We start from the raw sequence: 15,678 nt of genomic DNA on the forward strand, positions 1-15,678 counted from the left end.
ATGATGTTGACTTGCCTCTGCGATGAATGAAGTCTTTGGGATTTAGAACATAGGGTACCATAGGGTTGGAAGGAAGCTTAGAGGTCTTCTAGTCCAACCCCTTGCTCAAGCTGGAGACCCTTCCGGACAAATGGCTGTTCAATCTCTTCTTGAAGGCCTCCAGTGGTGGAGCACTCACAGCATCTGGATTCGTCCTTCCACTGATTCATTGGTCTGGGATGGTAGAAGAACGGAATGTTACAGAGTTGGAAGGGACCTTGGAGGTCTTCTAATGCAACCCACGGCTCAAGCAGGAGGCTCTACGCCATTCTGGAGAAATGGCTGTCCAGTCTCCTCTTCTTCTTCTTTTTAATTTTATTTATTTTTTTCTTTAAAAAAGACAAAACAACACATACAGAACAAAAGCAAGGAGAAAAACAACTTTCCTCGATTTCATCAAGCATGTCGTTTGGTTACAAGCTTTTGTGCATCCGTTTTTACAGTTAAAAATAAAATCACTGGTTATCCATTAAACATAACTAAATATTTCACTGTCATTGAGCATTTATGTCTTCAGATTACCATTAATATTCTTTCATTTGTGACGGCCCTTATTTCCTTGAATCCATAATTATCTATTAGGTAACAATAAGTCTTTATAGAATTATAATATCACCTATCTCTAGAGAGGGAAAACAAAGATTAAAACAAAGGATCCCCATTAATTCATATTGTACATTTATACTTTCAATTAACCATAATGTCACCAATCATCCACAGCTCCAAATATAATTTTCCATTGTTAATTATTAATCCATATAGCAATTAAGTATTTCAATTCATATATGTATCCAGTCTCCTCTTGAAGACCTCCAGGGGTAGCCACAGCTTCTGGAGGGAAGCCCTCCCACTGGTCAACTGAATAGCAGAGTGGGAAGGGATCCTGGAAGTCTTCTAGTCCAACCCCTTGCTCAAGGCAGGGGTGCCTCCACCATCCTGGTCAAAAGGCTGTCCAGTTTCTTCTTGAAGGCCTCCAGGGATGAGGCACCCAAAGCTTCTGGAGGGAAGCCGTTCCACCGATGGCTTGTTCTCGCCGTCAGGAAATTCCTCCTTAGTTCTAGGGTGGATCTCTCTCTTTAATGATCTTGCATCCATTACTTCTTGTTAGCAATGAGACCCGTGATGGATTTGGAGATCTGACTGGGTTTGAAGAAGCTGCCTTGAGTTTTAGGTGGACGTTCAAAGTCAGATGTTCTTAGTATTTCCATGTTGATGTCCTGTTTAGGGAATCTGTTGGCTGTGAGCGTTGAGGTTAGAAGCCCACCTCATGAGGAAGCATCCGAGTATGTCCTCCTACACGAATAAGCCATGACTGGTCCTCACACTTACAACTCCACGGCCGTAGGATTGAAATTTGGGCATTTGCCACCTGGTGTGTATTTACGACAGCATCCTGGGATGACATGAGCACAATTTGCGATCTTCCTAGCTACCTTCCAACAAGCCAACTCAATGGTTGGAAGCTAGATTCATTTAACGACCTCGTAATTCACATAACGATTGCAGTGGTTTGCTTAACAACGGTGGCCATGAAGGTCATGAAATCAGGTGCGACTGATGTAACAACCGCCTTGCTTAGAATTTTGGTCCTGATTGTGGTCATAAGTCAAGGATTACTTGTGTCTTGATTTCTATGCTTTGGTTAGGAGGGAGGGAATTCTCTAGAACCTTCCGGCATGTTCTATTTTCTTCCAGACGGTCCCAGGAATTGATCCGGTGAAGGAAAATTTTTGCACAGAGGGAGGGCGGACCTCCGAAACCCTTGCAATAAACTCCACTTAGAATTTGCATAAGGAAATTACAACTTTCCTTGGGAAGATTAATTAGGGCGTCTTTGTTCGTTTATGTTTTACGAAAGCCTCATATTTCCTTATCAGCGGAGAAGGGTGTTGCACAGATGTCAACATGAGAATTTTTATTTTCTTTTCATTTACTCATATTTTGTCTCCTTTTGTCTCCTTCGCGCTCCCTACTCCCTGAAAGGCCCGGACGAGAAAGTAAATATATGTTTAATTTCTACCCGATTTAATTATCGCTGGATGCCTGTTAATTTAGAGGCGTCCTCGCAGGAGAATTCTGGGTTTATTTATAGAAGCAGATATAATTTAGAGGCATGACTAGGCAGGAGATAAGATAGGGCAGGTGATATATTAGGCTGTGACAAAAAAAGAGAAGAAGCTGTCAGACAGTGGGGCCTGGGGACAATCTGGTGGGATTTCTTGGAGATGAGGAAAATCTCAAAAGGAGCAAATTCTGAAAGTCAAAGAAGGACCTCTTGAAAACTTGGGTCTTTTCAAGGAAAGGTTGGACAACTGTTGGTCTGAAATGGTCGAGGTCTCCTGCCTGAGAGGAGGTTGGACTAGAAGACCTCCAAGGTCTCTTCCAGCCCAATGATTCTGAGATAGATAGATATATAAGATCCATGTCAGATGGATGGATGGGTGGGTGGGTGGATGCATGGATGGACAGAACAGCTTGCCCCCAGAAGTTATGGGTGCTCCACCACTGGAGGTCTTCAAGACACTGGATAGCCATTTGTCCAGAAGAGTATAGGGCCTCCTGGTTGCTTGTCCAATCTCTTTCTGAAGACCTCCAGTGATGGAGCATCCACAACTTCTGAAGGCAAACTATTCCACTGGTGGATTGTTCTCACGGTTAGGAAATTCCTCCTTAATTCTAGGTTGCTTCTCTCCTTGGTTAGTTTCCATCCGTTGTTTCTTCACTTGACTTCAGGTGCTTTGGAGAATAGGTAGACTCCCTCTTCTATGGAAGAGCCCCTCAAATAGTGGGAGGCTGCTATCATGTCACCCCAAGTCTTCTTTTCGTTAAACTAGACATCTCCAGTTCCTGCAAACGTTCTTCACGTGTTTTAGCCTCCAGTCCCCTAATCCTCTTCCTGGCTCTTTGCATTTCTCCCAACATCTTTTTGGTATCGTGGTGACCAAAACTGGATTCAGTGTGGTATCAGCGGGGTGGTGTAAAGAGAAGAACAACCAAGAATATCGTTCTTCCAAGAAGTCTATTCTCCATCGTGGATCTTCTTCCAATCATGACTGGGGCATGAGGGCCCCACCCAGAAGGAGATCGTGGGGTAGATATTTGGCTTTCTGGAGACAGGGTGTTCTGAGTGTGGAGAAGACCCTGGAATATTGACAAGGCTGTGAATCACCTTGAAGAACCTCAGCTTCAGCATGGAAAACAAAAGTGTTGTTGTCGTTGTGTCTCTCTCCAGCTCTGGCTGTGACATCTCCTCGTCCCGCCATACGCTGCGCCGAGAACCGTGGCTTGTTCCACGCAGAAGCTCTGCTCGATCAGTCAAAGATGCAGAGACAGCTGGAAAATTACAGCTACCCTGAGTCCAACTTGTCAGAGGCAAAACCCCCGGGAGAAATCCACACTGATGTATTCCAAGATCACCATGGCAACAGAGACTCCTGGGAACTCCGGGGGGAAAGCAGTGCTTGGAAGCTGAGGGAGATATTTGATGGAGCAACTGGGAGGGGAAGCAGAACTGGAGGGGTTACGTGGAGACCCACAAATGTAAATACCCAACCCCCAGGTCTCATAACTTCATCTGCCACAACGGCCTCCCAGCCGTCACGTATGATAATGCGTGATTAATACGGAGCAATCTGTCATCACCGCGCTGGCTTTCGGTGGTTGTCAGCTTCCTTTGGTTAATTAAGCTGCTCAGCCATTGCGTGCACTTCCTAACAAGGGCTGATGAATGCTGGAGCTTGAACAGGGAGAGAGAGGAGCAGCTACAACAGAGGAGGTAGAGGCAGTCTCGGGAAAGCAGGGGTGACCAGGATACAGAATGACAGCGTTGGAAGGGACCTTGGAGGTCTTCTAGTCCAACCCGCTGCTCAGGCAGGAGAACCTCTACTATCCTGGACAGTCTCTTCTTGAAGACCTCCAGTGATGGAGGAGCACCCACAATTTTGTGCCTTTGATTGATTGTTCTCATTATCAAGACTTTTCTCCTTAGTCCTAGGTTGCTTCCCTCCTTGATGAGATTCCCCCTGTTGCGTCTTCTCCTGCCCTTCAGGTGCTTTGGGGAACAGCTGGAGCCTCCCTCTTCTTTGGGGCAGCCCCACAAGTACTGGAAGACTGCTATCACATCACATTTGAGGTGCTCTGGTGTTGGCACTGTTAGGGTTCCAAATAGCATCCAAAATTAAATCGGAGTCCAAGACAAAGTATTGCTCAAAGTCCCAATTTATGAAGAGAGCCATGTTGGCGCATCTGGGAAAACCCGAATCTGAAATCTCCCCGGTTTTCCCCACCCCGTTGAAAGTTCAAGACCTTGCCCCCACACCCACAAGCCCATCCCATGGTCCAGTCTCCCACTGCCACGCTGGCAGCTTCCACCCATCCAGTTCCGATCAGGTGCAGAGGAGCAAAGACAAAGGATGACCTTGGCTTTCTGGAAAGAATATTGTTATGGCTACATATCATCGAACTCTGTATTTTCCCACCATAAAAAAAAATGCCTAGTAGAAGAATAGAAAGTGTGGCAGGCCAAAGATCCGAAAGAAAAGATGGCTGCAGGCCCGACAGGCATCTTGCATGGATGAAATCCAAACCTATTAAAATGGCCATGATTGAGATATCGCAGTCTAAATTTTTGTCGCTGTCTTGCCGTACTCTGAATTTGTTTGCTCCTCAAATCTTGGAACCATCACCCACCATTTCGGATCATCCAGGAGCATCTCCAGATATCCTGGAATAAGGCTTTAAAAAGAGAATCTTTTGTCCTCTACTTTAAAAATCACCACCAGGGATCTGATTCCGCGCAGGGCACTGAGTGGAGATTTGCTCCTTATCTCCACCGTGGATCTCCAGCGCTTTTATTTATCAACTCCGTGGGGAAGCTCCTCATCCTTTCAATGCTGCGGGAGATATTTTCAACCCCGCTGTATCGAATCAGCGAGAATGAGAGAGAGAGAAATTAATAGTGGGCTAAAAACAACAGGGAACGTTTCCAGTGACAAATGCCTCCCCCGTGGGCTATTCTGGAGTTTAAAAGTCCAGAGGAAGAACCATCCAGCTGAGAAACCAGCGAGACAACAGATGTTTCCGCCAAGCTACCTTTAGTAGAGAGAAGACGCTTTGCTCCAGGTCAAGATGCACCTCTTGGTAAGAATCTGAGCTGATTTATCGCCAGTTTTCCAAGGCTGGGAGGAGACGTGCTTGGGGTTTTTAATAAAATAGTAGCCGATAAACCAGCATTGCCCTGGTATCTGTTGATATGGGGTGGGTGGGGAATATCTGGGGGACCAAACGTAATTTCTAATGTTGGATTTCCCCCCTTACTAGAGGGAGACCCCTTGTGGAGTACTGTGAAGCCGTTAGCATGGCACCTCCACTGCACTGCGCAGTAGAAGTCATTTTATGGCAGTACGGTAGAAGCCGTATTAAGGCACAACAGGCTGTATCTTAACAGAACACACTTACCCCTCACAGTATTTTTCTCCAGAGAGAAAGTCATCTGTGTACCAAGTTTGGTTGAAATTGCTTGAGGCATTCCAGAGTTATGCTAGGACGGACATACACACACACACACACACACACACACACACACACACACAGAGGAGAAGGTAAGTTTGCTTTTTAAAAGTTCTGTGGAGCATGTGAGCAAAGTGGCCTGTGGGGCTTGCGGGAGCCTTCCGTTCTGCCTCGGTTTCCCCTTTGTGGCATTTTGATCATGGGTGCGATCAGGGTGGGGAGGGGTTGAATGGCCACTCCAGAAGACAGGCTAAAGATACAGAAGGATCTTGACAAACTTGAACATTGGGCACTATCTAATAAAATGATATTCAGTGGTGAAAAGAGTAAGGTTCTACATTTAGGCAACAAAAACAAAATGCACAGGTACAGTATAGGTGGTACCTTGCTCACTAGTAGTAACTGTGAGGGGGATCTCGGAGTCCTACTGGACAGCCATTTAAATAGGAGCCAGCCATGGGCAGCAGCTGCCAAAAAAGCCAACACAGTTCTAGGCTGCATAAACAGAGGGATAGAATCAAGATCACGTGAAGGGTTAATGCCCCTTTATAATGCCTTGGTAAGGCCACACTTGGAATATTTGCATTCAGTTCTGGTCGCCACGATGTAGAAAAGATGTGGAGACTCTAGAAAGAGTGCAGAGAAGAGCAAGAAAGAGGATGAGGGGACTGGAAACTAAAACATGAACGGTTGCAGGAACTGGGTATGTCTAGTTTAATAGAAAGAAGGACTAGGGGAGACATGATAGCAGTCTTCCAATATCTCAGGGGTTGCCCCAAAGAAGAGGGAGTCAAGCTATTCTCCAAGGCACCTGAGGGCAGAACAAGAAGCAATGGGTGGAAACTAATCAAGGAGAGAAGCAACTTAGAACTGAGGAGAAACTTCCTGACAGTGAGAACAATTAATCAGTGGAACAGAATTTGCCTCCAGAAGTTGTGAATGCCCCAACACTGGAAGTCTTTAAGAAGATGTTGGATAGCCATTTGTCTGAAACGGTATAGGGTTTCCTGCCCAGGCAGGGGGTTGGACTAGAAGACCTCCAAGGTCCCTTCCAACTCTGCTATTGTATTGTATTTCCTAAAACAAAATAGAGTGAAAAAAAAAAGATATTTTCAGATTTGGAAGTGGTTAGAGTTAGGGTTAGGGCTAGGCTCCTTGGGCCAGCTACCAGGAGACGGGGAGTTCTAGTCCTGCCTCAGCCATGAAAGACAGCCAGATGACTTTGGGCCAGCCACCAGGAGACGGGGAGTTCTAGTCACAAAAGGGGTGGTGGTCACGTGACCCCGGGACTCTACGGCCATCATAAATATGAGTCTCAGCTTTCCAAAAAAGAGATTGGAGGTCTTCTTGTCCGGAATGGTAGAAGGTCTCCTGCCTGAGTAAGGGGTTGGACTAGAAGACCTCCGGGGTCCCTTCCTACTCTGCCATGTGTTTGTGTTTGAGAAACGAGGGGGCATTTTTTTGGGAAGGCTGCCAAAAATACCCCTGGGGAAAATATCTGCTTTGGGTTCAACTCTCTGTCCTTTTTCTGCTGCTTTTTCTGCCTTCACCCCTTCCCGTTGGACAGCGTGGGCATCCAGCTGTTGCGAGACGCGAGATGTTGTTTTTGGCGGGGAAGGAAAAATAAACCTGGGCTCCATTTCCCTCCCTCCCTCCTCCTCCTCCTCCTCCTCCTCCTCCTCCTCCTCCTCCTCCTCCCTTGGGTATTTTAATTTTAAGACATTTTGCAAACGCCGAAGTTAATCTGGCGTTTTTCCTCCATCGAGTCTGAAAAACTCGTAAGGTTTGGCCTCTGCGGCTGATGATTAATCACCATAAATCTGTTATAATCCCCACAAACAGATTTTTCATTCCTTGCAAATCTATCGAGGTTTGTCGATTCAACCTCTCCTTCCCCCGGGTCAGCCTCTTCGGCCTCCTCCTCCTGCAGCCCAATTCCCCAAAGGGAAGAGTTTAAAAGACATATGAAAAAAAAGTAGAAATTATGTACGTTTTTATTGATGTACAGGCAGTCCTTGACTTACAACCGTTTTGTTTAGTGACCGTTTGAAGTTACAATGGCGCTGAAAAAAATGAACTTGGGGTGTGTGTGGAGAAGCCAGGTTTCACTTAACAACCACGTTCCTCAATTAATAGCTGCAGGGATTCGCTTAACAGCCTTGGTGAAAAAGGTAGTAAAATGTCCCCAAACCCACTTGATAAATGTCTTGCTTAGCGACATAAATTTTGGGGCTACGTTGTAAATCGAGGACCACCTGCGCTTCATAAAGAATTTAACAGGGCCGTGTTGTGTTCCTGGAGGATTTTTTGGGGCCCCCGATTTTTCTTCTTTTGTGGAATTATTTCTGCAAACTTTCATCGGTGGAAAAAAGACGACGTGGGCAGAAAAATTCAGATTTTTTCCCCCCCTTCCACACGGTGGATGTGATTTTTCATGATGCCGCATTGTTTGAAAGGTGTTTCCTCTTTTTTTTTCTTTTTGTTTTAATGGTTTTGTGTAGTTTTGTGTAGTTTGGCTGGCAGCATCTCTGCCTTGTCAGGCTGCAGCTGTTTGCCCCGGGCCTCGCATTTCTCTGGATCTCAGCTGGGCCCAGAGGCTTCCTGGAGAGGCTTGGCCAAACTCTAGGAGTTTTTTGGGGTGGGGAGTGAGTGGTTTCTGGTTCTGAATCAGCAGCCTTGGCGGGGGCGATGGGGGGAAGAGCGCCAAAATTCAAGATATATGGGCTGGAGAAAGGGAGGGAAGAGAGAAAAGAGAGGGAAAGAGAGAGAAAGAGAAACAGAAAAGAAGGAAGGAAGGAAAGAAAGAAGGAAGGAACAGGGACTGAGACAAAAGAGGGGAGAGGAGGGGAGGAAGGAAGGAAGGAAGGAAGGAAGGAAGGAAGGAAGGAAGGAAGGAAGGAAGGAAGGAACAGGGACAGAGACAGAAGAGTGGAGAGGAGGGGAGGGAAATGGAAGGGAGGAAGGAAGCAAGCATGCAAGGAAGGAAAAGTGGAAAGGGAAGAAAGAAGGCAGGGAGGGAGGGAAGGAAGGAACAGGGACAGAGACAAAAGAGGGGAGAGGAGGAGAGGAAGGAAGGAAGGAAGGAAGGAAGGAAAAGTAGGAAGGAAAAGTGGAAAGAGAAGGAAGGAGGGAGGGATGGAGGGAAGGAAGGAAGGAAGGAAGGAAGCAAGGGGAGGATTCCCCAGGGCCACTAGTCCTCCTCCTCCTCCTCCTCCTCCCTTCTCCCTTCTCTACCACTTCCACTCCTTTCTCCTTCCTGTTTTCCTTCCTTCTTCACCTTCTTCTCCACCCTCTTCTCCCCCCCTCTTTTTCCTCCTCCCCATTCCAAAGCTTCGGAGGGCTTTTCAACTAGGAGAGCGAGTCCCAAGCCCTTCAAAACCAGATCCATGCCCAACCATCTAGATTCCCAGGAGCAAAAGTCTTGAGGACTAGCAGCTTTGGAGTGCTTTTCCATTTGGGCAATCGGACTTACAACCTTCAAAGCAGATCCAAGGCCTTCTAGGTTCCCAGCTCGTAAATTACAAGGCACCATATTATTATTTTTTACACTACGCAAAGGTTACGTCAAGTCCAAGAATGACACCTGGGGCCACCCAAGCCAGAAGAGATTGGGGGGTGGGAGGGAAACCCCATAATTCTTGTGCCAATGTAGCCTCATTATCTGCCTGGCATTTAAGGATAATTTATGCCCATCCTCTTACCACTTCACTCCGTGGGAAATTACACCAGAGATACTCGCAGTCTCTGCCAGGAACACCACGGTGTCAAAAGCATTGAAATAAATTGATTTAGCTGGGGTCTCCTGTGCATTTTTATAGCCTATTTCTCAATGCGGCCGAGGCATAAGAGACACACTAAATTACGCCTCTGTCGAGAGAGAAGAGGGACTCTTGCGGGAAGGACCTTAAATATTGTTTTTCCCCCCGTGGTTCCAAAGTTTTTATTCATATTTATCAGAGCATCAAATGCAGAAACGTGAAGAAAAGAATGCTAAAATAACCATTTGGAAGTGGGTGGTGGGTGGAAATGTGTCCTTCAAGCCCAGGGGGAAAATAAATGAAATAAAGCAAACTGCACTTTTATTTCGTGGGAAATCCGGACAACTTCAGAAAAGCCCCCGACTTACAACGATTCATTTAGTGGCCAAAGTTATCAGTGGCACTGGGGAAAAAGGGGGCCATGTTCCACACTTATGGCTGTGGCAGCATTCCCCTGTGGCCGCGTGATCAGAGTTCAGACCCTTGGCAAGTGACTCGTACTTAAGACGGTATCCCGGGGCCACGTGATCCCGTTTGGGGCCTCTTGACAAACAAAGTCAACAGGGAAGCTGGATTTGCTTAACGACCGTGTGACTCATTTAACCACTGCAATGATTCTCTTAACAACGGCGGCAAGGAAGGTCGTGAAACGGGGCAAAACTCACTTAACTGGCTTAGCCATGGCGATTTTGCGCTCCACTGTGGTCGTAACTTGAGGACTTCCTTTCTAAAGAGCACCAAACGTTATAAAAATTTGGGTTTTTTTTCCCTCGCCAGAAAAAAAGGGGATATTGGTGAGGTTCCCACAGAGAAAACCTGGGGATATTTACACTTCTTTTCATCCCAAAATGACATTTCTGTCGGGCAAATAAATTTCCTCATTCTCATTTTCATTTCGGGCCAATTTTTTTAAAATCCTAGCCCAGCATTTGGATCAAAGACAGAGAAATAATTCAGCCTGGCAATCCTTTTGCCCGCCATTTGGTTCCCCCTGAAACCCAAATGTTTTGCAGTCTGGTTTTGGACCTGGCTTTCGAAATTATTCTGTTGATATTTCTAAGCTAACTTTGGCATCTCTGCTTTATTTATGTCCTGACTGGCTGTCTGATTTCTTTCTTTCTTTTCTTTCTTTCTTTCTTTCTTTCTTTCTTTCTTTCTTTCTTTCTTTCTTTTCTTTCTTTCTTTCTTTCTTTCTTTCTGAATTTATTTATTTATTCATTTATATATTTCCTGACTGGCTGTCTGATTTCTTTCTTTCTTTCTTTCTTTCTTTCTTTATTTATTTATTTATTTATTTATTTATTTATTTATTTATTTTCTTTCTTTCTTTCTGAATTTATTTATTTATTTATTTATTTATTTATTTATTTATTCATTTATATATTTCCTGACTGGCTGTCTGATTTCTTTCTTTCTTTCTTTCTTTCTTTCTTTCTTTCTTTCTTTCTTTCTTTCTTTCTTTCTTTCTTTCTTTCGGGACTGGAGGTTAAAACATATGAAGAATGGTTGCAGGAACTGGGTATGTCTAGTTTAATGAAAAGAAGGACTAAGGGAGACATGATAGCAGTCTTCCAATATCTCAGGGGTTGCCCCAAAGAAGAGGGAGTCAAGCTATTCTCCAAGGCACCTAAAGGCAGGACAGGAAGCAATGGGTGGAAACTAATCAAGGAGAGAAGCAACTTACAACTAAGGAGAAACTTCCTGACCGTGAAAACAATTAATCAGTGGAACAGAAGTTGCCTCCAGAAGTTGTGAATGCCCCAACACTGGAAGTCTTTAAGAAGAAGTTGGATAGCCATTTGTCTGGAACGGTATAGGGTTTCCTGCCTAGGCAGGGGGTTGGACTAGAAGACCTCCAAGGTCCCTTCCAACTCTACTATTGTATTGTATTGTATTGTATTGTATTGTATTGTATTGTCTTTCTTTCTTTCTTTCTTTCTTTCTTTCTTTCTTTCTTTCTTTCTTTCTTTCTTCCTTCCTTCCTTCCTTCCTTTCTTTTTTCTTCCTTCCTTCCTTCCTTCCTTCCTTCCTTCCTTCCTTCCTTCCTTCCTTCCTTCCTTCCTTCCTTTCTTTCTTTCTGGATTTATGTACAGGTGGTCCTTGACCTACGACAATTCGTTTAGCGGCCATTCGAAGTTACAACAGCATTGAGGGGAAAAAGGATTTATGATCGTTTTCCCACACTTACGACCATGGTCACATGATCAAAAGTCGGCGGTTTGGCAACTGACTTGTGTTTACGACGGTTGCAGCAGTGTTCCCAGAGTCATGTGATTCCCTTTTGGGGAAGTCAGGTTCACTTAACAACCGTGGGACTAATTGAACAACTCCCAGATTCGCTTAACAACGGTGGCAAGACAGGTGGTAAAATGGGGCAAAACTCGCTTAATAACTGTCTCGCTTAAGAACGGTGGTGGTCGTGAAGACTCCTTGGCACAAACACACAGAGTTTTATTGCACGTCTCATAATATACGTTCCCTTTCTTTCCTAACCAACTTTTCCCCCCTAATTAATATACTTAATAAAATTCCCCAGCAGAGACACTAATTATATTTCAGTCCCTCATTAGCCGAGAGAGATTTTTGTCTCCAGTTTTGCCTTGCAGACTTTGGTGTAAGGCTCTTAGATGCGAATTCCCTGCGTGGCTTTTCTTAATCTCTTTCCTCCTTTTTTTTTTCCTGACGTCAATCTTGGGTTACGGACAGATTCCCTCAGGCCAAAAACCTTCCCACCTTCTGGTGACGATTTTTCCCCTGCGATATTATACGTTTATTTAACTGGATGGGAGAAATCCGTAGGTCTGAGGGTCCCTGGGAAAAAACCAGGATGGATTACAAGTAGTCTTTGACTACCACGGTGGAGCCCCAAATATTTGTTGCTAAGTGAGACTGTTGCTAAGTGAGGTTTTATCCCATTTTACGGACTTTCTTAAGTGAATCAGTGCCGTTGTTAAGTTAGTAACGCGGTTGTTAAGTGAATCTCGCTCCCCTAATGGCTTGGCTGGTGAGAAGGTTGCAAAAGGAGATCAAGAGATCTGCAGTTTGAAGGTGAAAAGTCTGATTGAAAAGCCCTCTAAAGATGCTAGTCCTCAAGTGTCTTCTCCTGGGAATCTAGAGGGCCCTGGATCTGATTTGAAGGTCGTAAATCTGATTGATCAAAATTGAAAAGCCCTCCAAAGATGCTAGACCTCAAGAGTTTTCTCCTGGCAATGAAGCTCAAAGACTCCTGAGTCAACGAGGGAGAGGAATATCACAATCCACAGCAACAATTTTGTCTCAGGTGTGAACTCACCCTCCACGTGGTAGATTAGAACACAGAATCCTTGGGCTGGAAGGGACCACGGAGGTCATCTAGTCCAGCCCCCTACTTGGGCAGGAAATCTTACCCCCTCCTGGCCAAATGGTTGTCCAATCTCTTCATAAAAACCTCCAGTGACGCAGCACAAAAATTATCCTTGCTCCGTGAACAGCTGTTCCTTTCCTGCGCACGAATTGGGCAGCTGTATCAATTTGTTTGATAAATAAAATAAATTTTTCTGCCCAAATATATGCAAACAAGCCAGGCAAACGTCTTCCAATGTTCCCAAATATTTTGGCATTTCCTCCCCTCCTCCCTTCTTCTCTTTCCTCGTACAAAAGAATGATATTTCCCCCCCACTCCCCATCAATTAAATCCTGGTTATAATGAATAATAAATCACGTTGTTTGTCCCTCTCTTTCTCTCTCTCTCTCTCTCTCTTTCTTTCTCTCTCTTTTTTTTCCAAAGGCAGATGGCTTTGTTTTTTGTCTAATGTGTTTTGCTAACACAAGGTGGAAACAATCATGCCTCCATTCATCCCCCTTGTATCAACAGATGTGCTTTTAATGGGAAACAATTTTTCAGGCACATCTGAGCGGAGGCACCGGGGAGTTGTGGGCACGTTGTGTGTCGGTTGTCGCCCTTTGGCATGACCTTGGAGGAATCCTTGACATTGGCATACTGGAAAAGGACTGCTCTGCTTGTTCGTTTTTCCTCCCCTTCTTGTTGTCATTGACAAAAGATAATTTTCCTCGGAAATAACTTGCAGAGAAGGCGATGCGGTTCCATGTTTCGACCTGTTGGAAAACAAGAAAAAAGATGAAGGACGGGAGAAGTCTCCTAAGGAGAGAAGAAGGGGACAGGAGAGGAGAGGTGCCAACTGGAAAATATTTTGGGGGGGGGGCTGCCTCAAAGAAGAGGGGGGGTCCACCTATTCTCCAAAGCACCAGAAGTCAGAAGAAGAAGCAACGGGTGGAAACTAATCCAGGAGAGAAGCAACTTAGAACTGAGGAGGAATTTCCTAGCAGTGACGACAATTCGCCAGTGGAACAGAAGTTGCCTCTAGAAGTTGTGGGTGCTTTCATCACTGGAGGTCTTCAAGAAGAGATTGGAGAGTCATTTATCCAGAATGATATATCTGGTGTCCTTGAGAGGAGGGCGGGGGGAGGGGGTTGGACTAGATGACCTCAGAGGTCCCTTCTGTCTCTGTTATTCTATCCTTCAAGATCAATTAATCAGTGAGTTGTGGGTGCGTCATCACTGGAAAAGATTGGGCAGCCATGGGCAGGGGTCAAGTGGGAGGTTTCCTGCTTGAGCAGGGGATTGGGCTGGAGGACCTCCAAGATCCCTTCCAAACCTGTTGTGCTGTTACGTTGAAGGGTACGGGGAGATCAAGGCATCCCATTGCTTGGCTCCATCCTTGTAGACGTAGGTCCATGGAGGACTACACCTTGAGTGTGGTTGTTTAGCATCCATCAGTTGGCGACGCTGTCTATCTCACACAGTTCTACCTCAATGAGAAGAAGTTGGTGGTCTCCTCGATCAGATGCCTTGCCTGAAATGATCTAGGGGCTCCTGCTAGAGAAGGGGGTTGGACTAGATGACCTCTGGGGTCCCTTCCAGCTTCCAGCTTAACAACAGGAATTTGGGGCTCGACGGGAGTAGCAGGTCAAGTGTTTTATTGAAACCCAATTGTGCTGCAATGGAAAATTCCAGCCCAACATCGGCTGTTCTTGGTTGAGGGCTTCCCCCCCCCTTTTTTTTTCTTTTTTCTTTTTTGTTGCAACAATGCAATAGTTCTTGTGTTTAACAAGAAAAAGGTCAGGAAAAAAATATATCAATAAAGCTTTTAATGGAAGGAACACAAACACACCCAGACAAGGCAGAGTTAATAAAACAAGGCTTTCAGTCCCTCCTTCCAAAAAGCTAACTAAAAAATAATAATAAAATCAACCTTCTTGCACACAAAGGTCATTCTTATATTAAATCCCAGGCCTGGAACAAAATGACGTTTATGAAATCTTTACGTCGTTAAGCAAGAATTCTTCATTGATCGATGTGGTTGTGATTTCAAACGGAATAAATTGTGTTTGCGTGCTACACTTGGCTTGGAAGCCAGTATATTTTCTCTGTGTGGCTTGAATATGATAATTACCCAAAGCATATAAATGAGATATTTTGTTTACTTAGCCCATCGATGTAGGGAGTCCTCGACGTACGACCACAATTGAGGCTGTAACTTCTGTTGTTAAGCGAGACGGTTGTTAGGTTTAGGTTGCCCCATTTTATGACCTTTCTTGGCACCGTTGTTAAGTGAATCACTGTGGTTGTCAACTTAGTAACGTGGTTGTTAAGTGAATACGGCTTCCCCATTGACTTTGCTTGTTAGAAGGTCGTAAAAGGGGATCACCTGACCCTTTGACTGTCATAAATACGAGTCAGTTGCCAAGCGTCTGAATTTTGATTACCCGACCGCGGGGAGGCTGCAATGGTCGTAAGTGTGAAGCATGGTCCTAAGTCACTTTTTTTAGTGCCCTTGTAACTCTGAACGGTCACTAAGCGAAATGGTTGTAAGTCGAGGACTGCCTGTATAGAGGATTCTAGTAGCTTAATCACTAAATTATACCAGCTTAGATGGCTCAAATTCTCATCAATTGTTCTTGAAAAGCAAGAGAAGAAAAATATAGGTGGTTTTTTCCCCATTTTTTTGAAATGCAAAACGTAACGTCTATCTTTTGTTCCAAATCAAATACAAGCAGAGAGTGGGGTTGGACTAGATGACCTCCAAAGCCAGTTCTTATTCTGCTGGAACAAAGATAAAGAGGGACGAAGGGGGAAAAAGCCTGCTATTTATGACAGTATATGACTATTTCCTAATTTGTAGTTGAGTTTCACACATCTATAAATGCCTTTTTGAGTCCAACCGCAGCTCCAGCAAAAATAGACACGGTGGAATGCAAGTTTCTTTCTTTTTTTCCTCCCCTTCGTTCCTTTTTCATTTTTCTCCCAGCTTCAAAATAAACTTCTCAGCTTGAAGCAACATCTTCCAATAAATATTTTGCAGTCTTTAAAAAC

This window comes from Natrix helvetica (genome assembly GCF_964273705.1).
Source record: "Natrix helvetica genome assembly, chromosome: 5".
Lineage (NCBI taxonomy): Eukaryota > Metazoa > Chordata > Lepidosauria > Squamata > Natricidae > Natrix > Natrix helvetica.